Genomic DNA, 16,439 nt, shown 5'->3' with positions numbered 1-16,439 from the left:
CCTCTCGACCCTAGTTTTGTAGCTAACAAGCCAAATTGCATTTCGCACCTCTTAGACAAACAGACCGAACGAACCACACGGTAAATAGAGAGAGACTGAGTGAGTGAGAGACAGACAGAACAGAGGGAAAGCATGAGGCTAGAGTAGACAATTGCAGGAAAACAACTTCGAGGCCTGGAGAGGAAGAGACCGGGAGAGAAACAAAAGGCAGAGCGAGAGAGACAGCATGACGAAGGACAGAGTTTTGCGTGGCACACACACACCCAGCCGCCGACCTTTCCCGTTTTACACAGCGGTTTCATTGTAAGAGTTCATGTGGCCGCCGTAACCCAAACAAATAAAAACACTTCAAAACAGCTGCGCAAATCTATTCGCCAGAGTCCGTGCCCATAAACGCTGGCTAAAAGACTGTGGGAGAGATGGAGATTATGGGCGTGTGGAACAGAATGCATTTGTGTGTGTGATAAAAACAGCTCTGGGATTAGACTGTCGAGCCGTTATGGGAGCCGGAGCTTTGTTAAACATTCAGAGTGGAAAAGCCCTGCCTTACCATCAGATAAGAATGTGGGGTGGTATGAAAAAGTATACGGTAGGCTATGTTGTGCATTATTATAATATGAAACCTCAAGTGACTCCATCAACCAACCATCAACCAAAAGGCTATTTAAGAGTTCAGACATGTCCTTTTAAAACTCAGGAGACTTAAATGAGTTCTCAGCTACAGTAGGTTGATTTAAAGTCAACGTGAAACAGCATTTTCAACACATTTGTCTTCCATAATGTGACATATTTCTAGGTAGAACAAGACATTTAACGAAAAAAAGAAAAGAAAAAAAAGGCAGGACATGACTTTATCCATCAGAAATTCTTGTAGGAATCTTGAAACACCTCCTACACCCACTTTTGAGAAGGCATTTTAACACCACAACATTTCCCGTATGTACTCATCTATATGGCTATTGATTAACATTATCAAAAAACCCACACGGACGAGGTGATGTCACTGGAACATAGGGTCTTTCAACTAAATATTATTTTTTGTCTCAGATGTTGCTCATTAAATCCGTTTGGAGAATTAAAATTAGATGATAGAAATGAGACAATTGTTGACGTAAATAAGAGTATAGAGCTAGAAAATGAATGTGGATAGCAGTTCAGATCAATTTGATGAGAAATGTTTTCTCATCAAGTTTTATATTAAGATTTAGACTTTAGTGTCTTGGCAAATCTTAGCACAGATTGAGATATTATTGACAGGATATTGTTCCGTTTGTAGGATGACAATAAATCATGGTTGAAACAAACTGGTATTCATCATAATTAAATTTCTATTGTAAATGCTGACTGTAAAAAATAGTTTGTTGTGCATATTTTGTGTACGGCTGTAAAAGAAAAAAGTTATTTTCAGTGCACCTAGCCTACAACTTTGTTCATCAATGTTTGTACATTTTAGTGCTTTACTTTCATATATTAACTGAGTATTTTATTTATACTTTATTATTACATCCCTTACATACAAAATGTATAAATAAATGTAAAATGTATTTATTTATTGGTTTTTCCTTTTCCCCCTCCCTGTAAACCTCATACAAATGATAAATAAATCATAAATAACAAATAAAAAAAGATATATACCACACATTTAGCCACTTTATAGCATGCGTCACAAACTATATTTCACATTATTCAGTGGGGCATCAGAAGAATGATAAAAGCATAATTTAAACACCTAAAACATATCCGTTGCTCTTCATTTTGCCCCAAAAAAGCATCCTGCCTTTAACAGGCAGTGTAAAAAAAGCAAAATAAAATATGAATGCATTCATTATGTTCCAACCAAAACCACTTGAACCCCCATCACGTTGTAATTACTCTTATAGAAACTCCCCAGGAGGACTGAAGGGAGCAAGAGCCCCCCACCGTAAAACCAAGAAACTCAGTTAGTGCACTTCACAAATGAAGGAAAATGTGTCTGTGTGCTTTTGGTGAGTCAATGAGAGTAAATAAAGAGCCGCAGTCGATAATGTGCTGTTACAGCTCTCCAGCATTTAAAGCGGTTTAAGTTTGAAGAGCTCTTTTCATGTGAAGAGCGCTGCCATGTTTCAAAAGCACAGAGAGATGGAGAGAAAGAGAAGCAGCAGCCGAACGCCTCCGCCGTCTTCAACTGTAACCACACCACGCTTTCAGTCGGGAAACAGGGACGGTGTGGAAGCCCATCGGGGGGGGGATAAGTACCTCGTTTTTGCTTAAATGTGCTGTAGACTAAATCCTCAAACGGTGTGGTATCTCCTATTCTCAGATGGATGAGGGATTTGGGACAAAGCAGCCATGGGTCAATGCGACGGTTTCTTGCGTATTATGCATAAAAACAAAAAACACACAGAGCTATTTGTTCTGAATATAACCTGGTGGATTGAAATAAAAAAATAGTGCCCTGCTCAAACATAGACAAACAAATAGCGTAGCTGCTGGCCTTCAAAGAAATCGAGACGTCTGATTCTAGAACAAAACAATTAATTACCGCTTATATGGAGATTTTGCTATTGTTTGGAAAGGAAGAGGTGCCCTCCTGGAAACCCTGTTGGGAAAATGCACGGGATATCAAAAAAAAGTCATGCATTTTTAATGGCACCTCCAGCACATCTTCGACAGAAGTTCTGCGATTGTGCCGGCTGCGTGATGACAGGCAACTGGGAAAGTAACACAGCGGTTGGCGTGATCAAGAGCCCTTCACGCAAACACACACACACAAGTATACCCTCTGTCATCACCACACTTGATGGGATCTGTGTCTGAGCCGGGCGCTTCCTAATCTGTCTGCACCCAGCAAGGAGGCCGGTCCTCTGCCTTAATCTCCCGGGGGGGAATCCGGGTGTCCCTTCGCCTCTGTAAGACACTCGCACTGCACTGCCGCACCTCAAACACACCGACACACACACAGCACGCTTTGATCAGCGCTAATACACGCCACAGTTGATCCGTGAAGAGAGCAAATGACACATTATGACATCACAAAAGCTGGTGGCAAAACAAACTAAGACCCGAGAGCCGCCACAATGACCTGACGCGGTGTTATCAGAGAGGGATCTGTAAATATGATTCCGAGGATCTTCATCTGAAATTCATGAGCCGTCGAGTGCCGACTTGTTCACAGGGGTTCTGTTTGTTGTCCAATTCCCGTCAAATGAATGTGTTTTGTAAAGGGGACAGAACTGTGTTATCATCTACTCACCTTCAAGTAACCTAAAACAAAGTGTACTTGCACTACCGTTCAGAAGTGTTTTTGAAAGAAATGTATTCTTTTACTTAACAAATATGCATTACATTTTTTTAAAGTGACAGTAAATACTTCAATAATAATGTTACAAAAGTTTTATACTTCAACTAAACGCTGTTCTTTTGAACGTTCTACTCAAAGAATCCTGAATAAAAGTATAATTTTCGACAAAAATATTAAGCAGCACAGCTGTTTTCAATAATAAGAAATGTCTCTTGAGCAGAAAAACAGCATATTAGAATGATATCTGAAACAGTTATTTTAAATTGTAAAAATATTTCACAATATTAGTTTTCATTGGGGGTTTTTTTAGCAAATAAATGCAGCCTTGGTGAGGCTATATATATATATATATATATTTTAAAAAAATCTTACCGACCCCAAACTATTGAATAGTAGTGTAAATACAGTAGAAGAAAGTCCAGACTGCTCCACATAATAAAAGCAGACCACAACAGACAAGCTCCTAAAAGCACAAAAAGCACCATAAAAGTTTAAATGACTTATTTGCAATACACCGAGTCTGTGTAAAGTGTTAGGAACATACTAAAAGTATTAAATCACTAAAAATCTTACCCTCCATCACAGTTCGGTTTCATGCATTCAAACCTGGGAAGCTCATACACAAGAATGCATTGATTGTCATGCAGCCTGTTTTATTTAGAAAGGAGTAAGTAAACTTAAATACTGTCCTACATCTTCCCCACCCCTTGCATGTTTGTTTATTAAGCATTATGGCTAAAATCTGATCTAGCAATCATTATGGCTAGCAATAAGAGTACTGTAATCTCTTCTAAATTAAACACATTTTACCATGTACCATTGCACATTTCCTACCAAAATTACCAGTGATTTCATCTGGGCCAGCTGCATGGGTAGCTAACCGTTACAAAAGTGGGGCGTAACTGTGCTACTCAACTAAACTGGGACCAATTCTCTGTGCAACTCACTGGACATCACAGAGGAGACTGCCTTATATGCAAAACCAGTTGATAGTGCTGGGCAGAAGAGGTTTTACTGTGCCGCGTGGATCAATGTGGGCTGTGCTGGACTTTCAGCGGGTCATTCTGCTCGGTCCCACTCGCGCTCACGGCAATGATGCAGTTTGGTCCACTGATACGTTGCTTTTTGCTCTCAGAGCAATACTTTTGTGAAATATAACTGAAACATTACTATTTAAGAACTAATGTGCATATGATTGTTTTAAGGGCATATGGCATAGTGAAAAATGTATATATTTTTTAATGTATATAACGAGAGAGAGAAACATGCATGTATATGTAGATTTATTATTTATTTATATTAAACATTTAATATATACATATTTTTTTATTATAAATATATACATGCATACTACTATATATACACACTCTATTTAAAAAATATTTAAATAAATGATAAATATACATGCATATATATATTGAAAGAATTTTGTGGTAGATTTTTCCCTAACATTAACTACGTCCTATAATATTTATACTCTGGCGCGTCTTCACGTCTGTCGAGTGACCCTATACTCTAGCGCATCTTCACGTCGACGTTGGCTAGGTCTATACTCCAGCGAGTCTACAGTCGACTACAGCGGAGTTCCCTACCTATACTGAAACTTACTTGCTATCTAACTTACTTGCTTCCCTAAACTGACCTGCTGCACAGCAGTAACAACAGACAGACCTCAGCAGATGTCCTCCAAATGCTTTAATTACGGCGGCGTGTTATCTATACGCATTTTGAGCTATCCGCGTGAGCCGTCACCTTTTGCGTGTATGTCTACGCCATTAAATGTCCGAGCAGCGAAACGAAGCAAAATGTAGATCTACATCTGGGGAGCGATATTTTTTTTCCTAGGATGGTAGGGGAAGACTCATAAATGGTATTAACCCCAGTGACGGGTAGGTTTAGGGACGGGGTTGGGGTAGGTCATATATTTATATATACAGTAATGTACATTAAGTCAACGGCGTTGATAAACACGCTGAAAAGCGATTATGCGTGTTGATAGCACGCCAAAAATGGAAATACGAATTGGCGTGCCATACATACGCCATTTCATGAGATCAGTCTGATATATATATATATATATATAAAATGTTTAATATATATATATATACAGGGGTGCACATAACTTTTTCAGTGAGTTACTCAGGTGAGTACCAGGAGATGGTGTTTGGTACTCACCCCATATGTAGCCTGGTCTTAATAAGTGCAGTCCTCCTCAGTGTAGAAGCTGTCAATCATGATGTCACATTCCCGGTTTTATAGCATCAAATAACTAACTAAAGACCAAACTTATTTTAAAAAACGAACACTTAAATTTACATCAGCGTGAATAAAACTACCTAAAATGACAGAAAACATCTTTGGAAATAATTATTTTGAAGTGTAATTTGATTGTTTAGTTTCCATCGCGTTCATTAGACTTCATGGTGAGGATTTTGAACAACTCACTGTCAGCGGTATTTTGTAAGTCAAAAATAGTCGATCTCCGAATGCAACTTAACAGGGAGGAGAGTAAAGATGGAAAGCTCCTAAAGCTTAGTTCCATTAAAAATTCACGGATAATTTGTTGTTTTGTCATAAGTGAAAAACAATATTGACCTTGTATTTGAAAAAGGATCCTCATAAGAAACAATACTAAAATTCAGAGTCAGTTCATTCGCATTTGGAGATCGACTATTTTTGACTGACAAAATGCCGGTGTTACTGTTCCGGCGGACACAGCTACAGTGAGTTGTTCAAAATCTTTCTTTTTAGTAAACTCTGTGTACACAAACAATGTTCTCAATGCTGGAGTTCATGTCCCCTGGTGATACTTTGAGCAAAGTTTCATGTTGTGTCGAGCCTTCTTAGTGTTTTAAAAATAGCGATTTTTGTTGCTATCATGTGCCCCTAGCTCTCCGAAAACGAAAATACGGTCAAACTTAAAAGTGGCGTTTCCATTCTAATTATGCTTTAAAACGAAAGTTTGCATCGGGTAGATTAACAAAAAGACCCTAGGTTGCATTTTGGCGACAGTTACGCAAAGGCGCGTAGTAACAGAAGTGGCATTACGCATTCCTGATTTATGTCGCGCATGCGTACCTGCGTACCAGTTATGTGCACCCCTGTATATATATATATATATACACATACACACACACACACACTGAACAAAATTATAAACGCAACACTTTTGTTTTTGCCCCCATTTTTCATGAGCTGAACTCAAAGATCTAAGACTTTTCTATGTACACAAAAGGCCTATTTCTCTCAAATATTGCTCACAAATCTGTCTAAATCTGTGTTAGTGAGCACTTCTCCTTTGCCGAGATAATCCATCCACCTCACAGGTGTGGCATATAGACAGCATGATTATTGCACAGGTGTGCCTTAGGCTGGCCACAATAAAAGGCCACTCTAAAATGTGCAGTTTTACTGTATTGGGGGCTCGGGGGGGGGGGTTCGGGGGGGGGTTCGGGGGGGGGTTTGGGGGGGGATATCTGCCAGTATCTGGTGTGACAACCATTTGCCTCACGCAGTGCAACACATCTCCTTCGCATAGAGTTGGTCAAGTTATGTATTGTGGCCGGTGGAAGGTTGGTCAACACCTCTTCAATTGCTGTGCGAAGTTGCTGGATATATGCGCATCTATATTTATTATTTATTTAATTATATGAAGCATCTTTATTAATAATATATTATAATTATTAAAATATGAAATTAAATAAAAGAGCAGTATAGTGAGATATTATAGATATATGAGATATATAAAAGTGAGAGTGGTGACAGAATTTGCATCTTTCCATGAATCAATTCTCAAAGCTCCAGTAGAAAATAACATCAAAAGAAGCTTCTTCAACGCTTAACTTGCAAGATTCAAAAGGACTTTAAACTCCTGTCTAGCGGCTGGAAGAAGCGTTTTGTTTTTGTGAGGGTGCCCTGGGAAGTTTCAAACACGTGACATTCGCACACACACGCAACACACAGTTTCCAGTAGTGCTAATCTCTAAACGGACAGAAACAAAACGGATCACATATGCTAGCATGTTTCTAGGGATAAGACACTAAATAGTGAGGGTGAGTTAATCCTGTTTCAGAGCAGGTGTAGGAACACAAGCATGCCAAAATCTGCCCTCTCCTCCCTCCTCGTGCCCTTTGGTCGCTTGCTGAGTCTCGGCCGTGCGTTTTCTCTTGTGTTTGATGCACAAGCCCCCATCCCCCTTCCCCGGCTGTCATTCACAACCTCTCTTAGCACACACACACACACACACGCACAAGCACACATTTGCAACATAAACACTGACAAACAAACACAGTTTGGCCGGTCCAACCTGTATGTCTACTTCCTCTGCTAATTTACATTTTTTATCCATACGATGGGATTGTGCATACCTGTATGAGTGCCAGTCGAGTACTTCCCAAACAAACAACACACACAATAACCAAAGAAACATCAGCCGTTAAAACAGACTAACAACACAGAATCACAACAATGGCAGTTAAAGACTCATTAGCTCATTGAAAAACAGGTTATAATCAATAAACACTCCATATCATAAGGATCTTCCTTAATTTAATTTCACGGAGTCAATTTCTGCGCCTGTGATCCTCGGGATAACCCTGAGTTCGTACACGACTGATTAACAATGCACTAACAGATGTCTTCTTTGTGTCGATACGACATGTGTGTGTGTGTGTATGTATGTATGTGTTCGAGCGGGGGGTTGGTAGGTACACTGGTGTGAGTGTGTGTGTGTGTGTGTTTCGTCTCATCCTTTTGAAAGGAAATCCCATTATAATCCAGGTTGAATGCTGAGGGCAGTCAATGTCAAACTCGTAACCTCTTCAGACCTCTCCAGGTTTTGGCATTTTGAATGAAAGTAAAGCCAGAGTCCAAATCTGAAAGCAAAATCTCTTCTCAACAAGGACACAATAGTGGCTTAATCAGATGTAGTTCAAATACATCACACTCCAATTGGGTCTAATTCATTTAGCACATCATAATCACCAATTCCGTATGTAAATCACTGAAGTCATTCGCATATGCACTGGAAAAAAAATTGGTCAGAAATTGCTAGTTAATCTTACTATTTATTGCAAGAAATGTCAAGTAATATGTAGAATTAAACATGACATTTTAAAGTCCAAAGACTAAGAAACATATTCCAATTATCTTTGTTTTTATTACAACTTAAAACTTAACAACTAAATTTCAAGTCTCTAGCACATCTTAAGACAGTTTCTAGATCAATAAAATCGTATCGCAGATTTCATTCTCTTTTAGAGAATAACAAATGTTTCTGCAATTATTTGGAATCTTTCCCCGTAAAATGCGGGAATGTTAGATTCCTTGGTATTGATTAAAGGATGAACAATAGCAAGAGCAACCAGCCTAATCCATCAGCGCAGACACATGGGGGTTTCTACATGCAGGATGGGCCAACAAAAGGATTTCGGCTCTTACGTAACGCCCATATGGGTCTGAAGTGAACTATGATAGAATTTGCATGGAATAAAAATAACATGGATTGCATCTTATCAAAACTCCAGAGTAACGCTGAAGAATTACACTTTGAATATGCCTATAAAACAGCTTATGAGGATTAAAATGATTTTTACAGAGCTTACTAAACTAAACATTTCAGACTTCAAACGCTCTCAGAAAACAGCTTTCAGTTCAATCAGCAACAAAGTATTGTTTTTCCATGGAAAAAGTATGATCGAGGAATATATCATCCATGCTATTAAATTGGCCGATATTTATTTGTCAATAACCATTATTTTTGATTAACAAAAGTGACAGCCTTGTCAGCTAGTAATAGTAATAGTGCTGTCAATAGAGCGCTGCACGATTGAGTCCTAAAACCCAGAAACGAGTTAGCATTTTCAAACTTCTGGGTGTTTGGTTTAATGCCTGAAATGGGGTCTGTGGTTAACACAAGCTTAAGATATTTTCATCCGACACCAAATACGTCAAGTAATATTCCACTCCAGAATTTTGTCTTGAAAAAGGTGGTTGCTAACAAGTAGCTAAATGTGACTAGAGGTTGTCGACGACATTAAACGTCATCACGCCAAACAGGTAACTTCTTCTACTCACTATTTCTTCATCTACTGTGTTTATAATTCCAAACTATTCTAACTTAAACTCTCCAACTTGTAGGTTTTAGCTTAGTGTTGTTGACATTGAATTCATGTGACTGTGGTGTAGTTTGTTTAGAGCTTAAATTGTAGCTTTTTACTTCTGGCAATAAAAAGTTGTGTTCATTCGTGAAGATCCTCATGAAGAGAAAAACGTGTAAGAATCATAATATTTTGTTGGTCACAGAGCTTATTTTTTGGATAATTACAGAAAATAAGCTCTGTGACCAACAAAAGTTTATGATTCTTACACGTTTTGTTCATTGTGAGATTAAATCCTATTGTGTTTTTGTTGAGGGAACAAGGTTGACCTATAACAATGACTCCAATTCCTGCAACACCGTATTTAAGACATTCTTTTAGTCCAGTTAATAATAAATTGAATCATGCCCCCTGATCCACTGTTTTTAACAGCACAACAGAATGGAACGCCAATGGAGGGGTCAAAGTTGAAAAGTTTTAACTTAACTTGGTGCAGGACGCTGAGATGTAGCACAGTGGCTAAAAATGCATACATTCTTAAAAAAAAGGTTTTTATTTACAGCAATGCCACGGAAGAACTATATGAATTTTGGGATATAACATAAAAAAAATGCTGAATGGAAACGGAGAGATGTGCATAAATTCTAAAAATATGCACACAAAAAAATATTTTATGCTCAATTGAGGTGGATAATGTTTAATCCGATAAGAAGACCTGCGCATTGATGGGAACATATGTAGATTTCCCCCTACACACCTGACTTAAGTTTACCTGGGTCGTCTTATAGACGTCCCTAAAAGTCTCCTGATCGACGCTTAGCTTACAAATTTAACCTCGAGCGTATCTCCTAATCGACCTCAGCTGTGTCGGACGGTGTCTCGTTCCTTTTGAACACTATCATTTGGAAAAATAAGGTCTCTAGGCTAACTTGACTGAATTTCCCTTGAATGTGCCTTTATCATATTGTTATAGTCCTCATAACAACCACAGAGAATCTCACCAGCAAAGAAGAATACAGCAGTTTATATAGGATAGAGATACATAACACAACAAAAATAACATGACATATTACTCATGATCAACTCATCATTTTTCCTCTAATATGATTGGTTCAATTTGTGCAAAACAGGATCCACCTACTCCCTCCGTTACTGGCAAAGCAAATTTAGATATCAAAAATCATCAGAATCATCAAGATCATGGGGTTAGTAGTGCGTTTGATTACTCAATATGTCATGGGGCTGTTATATTTGGAATAAAGGTCTAGCCAGTATCTCAGAGTTTCCACTCTTTCGACACACCAACCTTGGTAAATACTGTTGGTCTCAAAAAGTTATATGTTAGGCCTGTAAGGAAAAATACTTTTCTGACTCTTCAACTGATGCTGTTTTAAAGCACTCCTTCCGGTTTTGCAGTAGCTCTGTATATTTCTATGGCATCGCTGTCGAAGAGTAATAAGCTGGTCAAATGGATGTACTTATTGTAATAGAGTTAACAAAAGTTATCCTGATCGTTGTAATGTTTGAAGCGGATGTCCTAACAAATGTCAGTAGACCAGGAAGATTTTAAAATGAGCGATTCATTCATAAATCCGTAAGATCTTCCCTTCATGCTGTGAAAACACAAACCGGAAGACAGAACACAACGAGCGCAGTGCTGAAAGAGGCGGAGCTACATAATGTCTATTACCAGAAGACTGTAGTAGACTGTTAGGTTAGGGTTAGGAGAATAAGCTGACATGTAGTTGGAAAGTTACTTATAGTCAGTAGAATGTCTGTTGGGACCATCAAAGTTTTAGCAGATATTGAGCAGACGATTAAGCAGAATGTGTAGATATGAACTCACAATTCTCCAATTCGCGTACTTATGCACTTAATTAACGGAAAAAACAAAGGGTGGAATGTTGGACACTTTATTAACTCAACTGTCGCAGCTTTAATTACATAGAGGAGGAGAAGGGGCTTCAGGGAGATAAAATAACCTTATAGAATTCATATACTACACGGATGAGTACATTGTGCATAAGTAGGCTACATGTATAAGTATAAGTGCATAGTGTGTTATTTGGGACGCAACTTAAAGGGATAGTTCACTTTGAAATTAATTTTTGGTAGCTTACCTCAAGGGCATCCAAGATGTAGGTGTCTTTGTTTCCGCAGTAGTTTCAATTTTGATATTTTGTAACGCACAGACCGAAGCGCCCGCGCCCTCAGATCACTTGGACGTGGCTGTGGTTACAAGAGGTAAAAACGATATAAATACTGTTCGTTTTCTCACGCAAACCGCTCGTTTCCTGTCTTAGGCCATCAATGTGTACTTACATTTACGAGTCATCAAATCATGTTTAATTTGGACTTCTCTGTGCATGCCACTTGAGGTGGTGACCATAGACCTGCATTATATGACTGACAGACAAGAACGGTTTGACCTAAAAATATCAAAATTAAAACTACTGCGGAAACAAAGACACCTACATCTTGGATGCCCTTGAGGTAAGCTAAAACATACCAAAAATTTATTTCAAAGTGAACAATCCCTTTAAATCTCACAATTCCATCTTTATATCATGCAATTCCAACTAAAAAGTCAGAATTGTGAGACGTAAACTTGCAATTGTGATTTATTATTTTTTTATTCCGTGGCGGAAACTTCCATAGTATTATGCACAGATCAGCATTACGGCCACGGGTGACCCTGCTCTCTAGATGTCGGCATCAGTACTGGCCATTAAAAAACCTATATTAGTCGACCACTATATAGTGCACACGGGCCTCATTACTCAGTATTGTAGTGCTAAGCACATGAGAGCGGGGCAGAGAGGGCGTAGATTAGAGATTATTAACACGAAACACAGACTAATCAGTTCAACAGAAAATCCCCTAAACCGCAAGAAGAGCGAAGGAAACGAGAGGATGAGAGAGAAACGACAGGAGGGAGAGGGATTATTTTGAAGAATTAGCAACAATATGCATCGAAAGAAAGAAAGAAAGAAAGAAAGAAAGAAAGAAAGAAAGAAAGAAAGAAAGAAAGAAAGAAAGAAAGAAAGAAAGAAAGAAAGAAAGAAAGAAAGAAAGAAAGAAAGAAAGAAAGAAAGAAAGAAAGAAAGAAAGAAAGAACCAAGGCAGCTATTGAGAAAACAAGAGAATCATTTCAGTGGAACAAAACAGCAATTATTCTGTTGTTATACTGTTGACAGTTTTCATATAGGCAGTCATGTGCGGATGCATAATGTGCTGAAGAAGGAAACGCAAAAAAAAGAGAGCGAGAGAGTGTTTCTGACATTGATGAACTCTACCCGTGTTCGTGCACGCTTGCGGAGTGTGAAGGACCGACCACGGTGTTGATTTGGTGAAAATGAGCCAAAATGCTTCAAGACATCCCTGCTCGATCCAGCAGCACATCTGCTCAGCGCTCGCGAAGCTGCTGAAATCCTCCAGCAAGACTATCATTAATAGCTTTTGTCTGAGATGAAGACTGTTAAAACCTCATGGATCAAGGACAATACTAAATAACTAGTCATTTAGCAGATGCTTTTATTTAAAGTGACAGTGCACTTATTACATGCTCAATTTCCTCTCATAATGTGTGCATTAACCTTTAGACCCGCTTCCCTTACATAAAGTGCTCAGGTGGTAATGCAGTGGACCTGTAATGTGTACCACGGTACTGAATGATTACAATATTCCCCGGGATTTACATCATTCAATTAGTTACTTCAAAGAAAACCATGGCGCAGTTACTAAAAGTACCAATGAGACGATGTAGTAGTATGAAGGTTTTATAACAGCTATCTATCTATCTGAATCTATATCTATCCATCTATCTATCTGAATCTATATCTATCTATCTATCTATCTATCTATCTATCTATCTATCTATCTGAATCTATATCTATCTATCTATCTATCTGAATCTATATCTATCTAAATGAATCTATCTATCTATCTGAATCTATATCTATCCATCTATCTATCTATCTATCTATCTATCTATCTATCTATCTATCTATCTATCTATCTATCTATCTATCTGAATCTATATCTATCTAAATGAATCTATCTATCTATCTGAATCTATATCTATCTATCTATCTATCTATCTATCTGAATCTGAATCTATATCTATCTATCTATCTATCTATCTATCTATATGTATCTATCAGAATCTCTAAGTATCTATCCATCTATCTATCTATCTGAATCTATCTATCTGAATCTATCTATCTATCTATCTGAATCTATCTATCTATCTATCTATCTGAATCTATCTATCTATCTGAATCTATCTATCTATCTATCTATCTGAATCTATCTGAATCTATCTATCTATCGGAATCTCTATCTATCTATCTATCTATCTGAATCTATCTATTATATCTATATCTATCCATCTATCTATCTGAATCTATATCTATCTATCTATCTATCTATCTATCTATCTATCTATCTATCTATCTATCTGAATCTATATGTATCTATCGGAATCTCTATCTATCTGAATCTATCTATCTTTCTATATCTATCTGAATCTATCTATCTTTCCATATCTATCTATCAATCTATCTATCTATATCAATCTTTCTGAATCAATCTAGCTATATCTGAATCTGTATGCCTGGTCTATTTACCAGATCTTTCAAAAAAAAAAAAATAGATTAAACAAATTTGATACATTTATTATTACATTTTATTTTCAATTTTGGGTTTCAACTAAATGGAAACTTTAATTTCGGTTTCTGTAAAAAGTAATAATAATATTTTCAGTGCTTTAGTATTACGGTGTTCTTGGTAGTATTGTGGAGTTAAAACACTGTTACATGAATTGTAGTACCACCCTAGCAACGTATTAGCAACTGCCAACAACACCCTAGCATCATCATGACAGTTCTGCACTGGTAAACCATCTACTAAATATGAAAAAATTTATTTTGTTCTGTACTTTACTAAAAGTACACATCAGTGTGACAACGGCACACATCTGCCATTCAGACAGATCCATTTTTGCCTTCTCTCTGAACTAAGTGTCTCATTCCTTATAAGGGACCTCCTAACACGCATCTGCTGCACACACACACTGACAGGTGGAGAGAGTCAAACGCTGACACACCAAAGCTTGATTCAGAGGTTTGAAATAACAAGATCTCTATGGCTTTGATGCTGCCTAATTACTTCCACGAGAAATGCCATTTTATCATGAATGAACGAACCAGAGCTTGAAAAAACACTTCGAGCCACCGGGCGTGCAAGAATGCAAACTATTCCCAATGCAAGAGCCTTACAGAGCAGCCGATCAAGCATGACACATTCAATAAAGCTCTTCATCTGAGAGGCTCTGTAAAACATGGACAGCAACTAATATGCATTATGCATGTGCAACTAATATGCATTCAAGATTTTATGTTAAAATATATATGGACATATAAAAGAAAGTCTATATTTAAGTCTTGCAACTAATTTCTTTGAAACACTTTTAATCAAATGTTAATTATGTAACGCAGCTTTAAGTTGTGTGGTGTGATAGATTCATTTGAACCCTCTGATGTGGTGTCCACTACAGCAAACCGATCTTTATCAGTAATTTTAACCATTCAGGGTGTGTTACATCTAAACCACCATGGGTGATCACCTTTGACCCTATCCCATAATTATATATGACCTTTAAATTAAATTAAAAATGGTTGATGTGAAAGTGGAAAAGCACCAAGTACTTCTTCAATATTAACTATATATATATATATATATATATATATATATATATATATATAAAATGGTTATATTCTTGCTTTTAAACAAAATGTGATTTAATCATTCATGCATCAGAAGGTTAAAAGTACTAATATTCTCAAAAACTACATGTATAAAAATAATCCAAGAATAAAACAAAAAAAGTTCAAAGTAGTTTTAGTTGTATAGCATGGCATGTCCCATCTGCAAGTTTTAAAAGCCATGTCAAAAACAATAATGCACACGAGCAATGTGTTTGAGGAATAACGACTCGCATCCTAACGCTTTCTTCGCTCGGTTGATCAGTGTTACACGGGTTCGCGGGAGCGGGTGTAACTGTGCACTTGCTGAAGACTGTAACAAATGCAACAAACATCAACAACAAAGGTAACATCAAACGCTGAACGTATCAGCGTGACGTCACACTCATGTGTATCTTACCTTCCGCAGTTCAAGCGTTTCTTCACTCTGACCTGCTTCAGAAACACTTCAGCACAATCTGGTGTCGGTTACTGTGTGTCCAACATGGTCCGCTCGCGACTCTGCTCTGATGTGTGCCGGTCTGTGCTGGTGTTACTCGCGGAGCATCGAAACTTCGCGGTGAACCGACAGGACGCGAGACGCGCAACACGTGGATGACAGATAGACTGATAGACTGACAGACAGACGCACTGACAGACAGACAGACGCACTGAAACACTCAAGCTGAAAGTCATTTCTCATAGGAATGAAAGTGAGGCAGGGAGCGGTGCGGTAACTTATACAGAACCACAGCGACACCCCTCGGTCAGAGATGGGCACATGACTGCTATTCTATCTATCTATCTATCTATCTATCTATCTATCTATCTATCTATCTATCTATCTATCTATCTATCTATCTATCTATCTATCTATCTAGGCACGTGCACACATAGACATCAAAGGGGGCTTGAACACCAGCCCTTTTTCTTCCTCGAGAGAAAGTGCGTTTTTTCTGGGGAGCTAAAAAACAAAAAAAATATACATATATATATATATATATATGTTTTTTTGTTTATATATATATATATATATATATATATACAGTATCTCACAAAAGTGAGTACACCCCTCACATTTTTCATGATGCCCTCCCTTCAGAAACTGGGCCAACCCCAAACACACCGCCAAGATGACAACTGCCTTGCTGAGGAAGCTGAAGGTGAAGGTGATGGAGCGATCAAGTATGTCTCCAGACCTGAACCCTATTGAGCAGCTGTGGGGCGTCCTCAAGCGGAAGGAGAAGTGTCCTGTGTCTAACATCCAGCAGCTCCATGATGTCATTATGGAGGAGTGGAAGAGGATCTCAGCAACA

At 38.0% G+C, this 16,439-nt stretch overlaps 1 protein-coding gene across 2 annotated transcripts in view; it reads right to left on the bottom strand.

Annotated features, from left to right (window-relative positions):
* The window catches only part of plxnb3 (plexin B3), a 73,606-nt gene extending 57,946 nt beyond the window's left edge, over nucleotides 1-15,660 (bottom strand). For both annotated transcript variants that reach the window (XM_056265271.1, XM_056265272.1), the window contains exon 1: nucleotides 15,545-15,660. The gene's annotated coding sequence lies outside the window, so the exon portion shown is untranslated. The remainder of the gene's footprint in view (nucleotides 1-15,544) is intronic.
* Between the last annotated feature and the right edge of the window lie 779 nt (nucleotides 15,661-16,439).

Source organism: Rhinichthys klamathensis, unplaced genomic scaffold, assembly GCF_029890125.1.
Source record: "Rhinichthys klamathensis goyatoka isolate OS25496 unplaced genomic scaffold, OSU_Roscu_1.1 h1tg000231l_1, whole genome shotgun sequence".
Lineage (NCBI taxonomy): Eukaryota > Metazoa > Chordata > Actinopteri > Cypriniformes > Leuciscidae > Rhinichthys > Rhinichthys klamathensis.
Note: the sequence above shows the minus strand (reverse complement) of the source record. Positions and strands in the feature narration are given on the sequence as shown.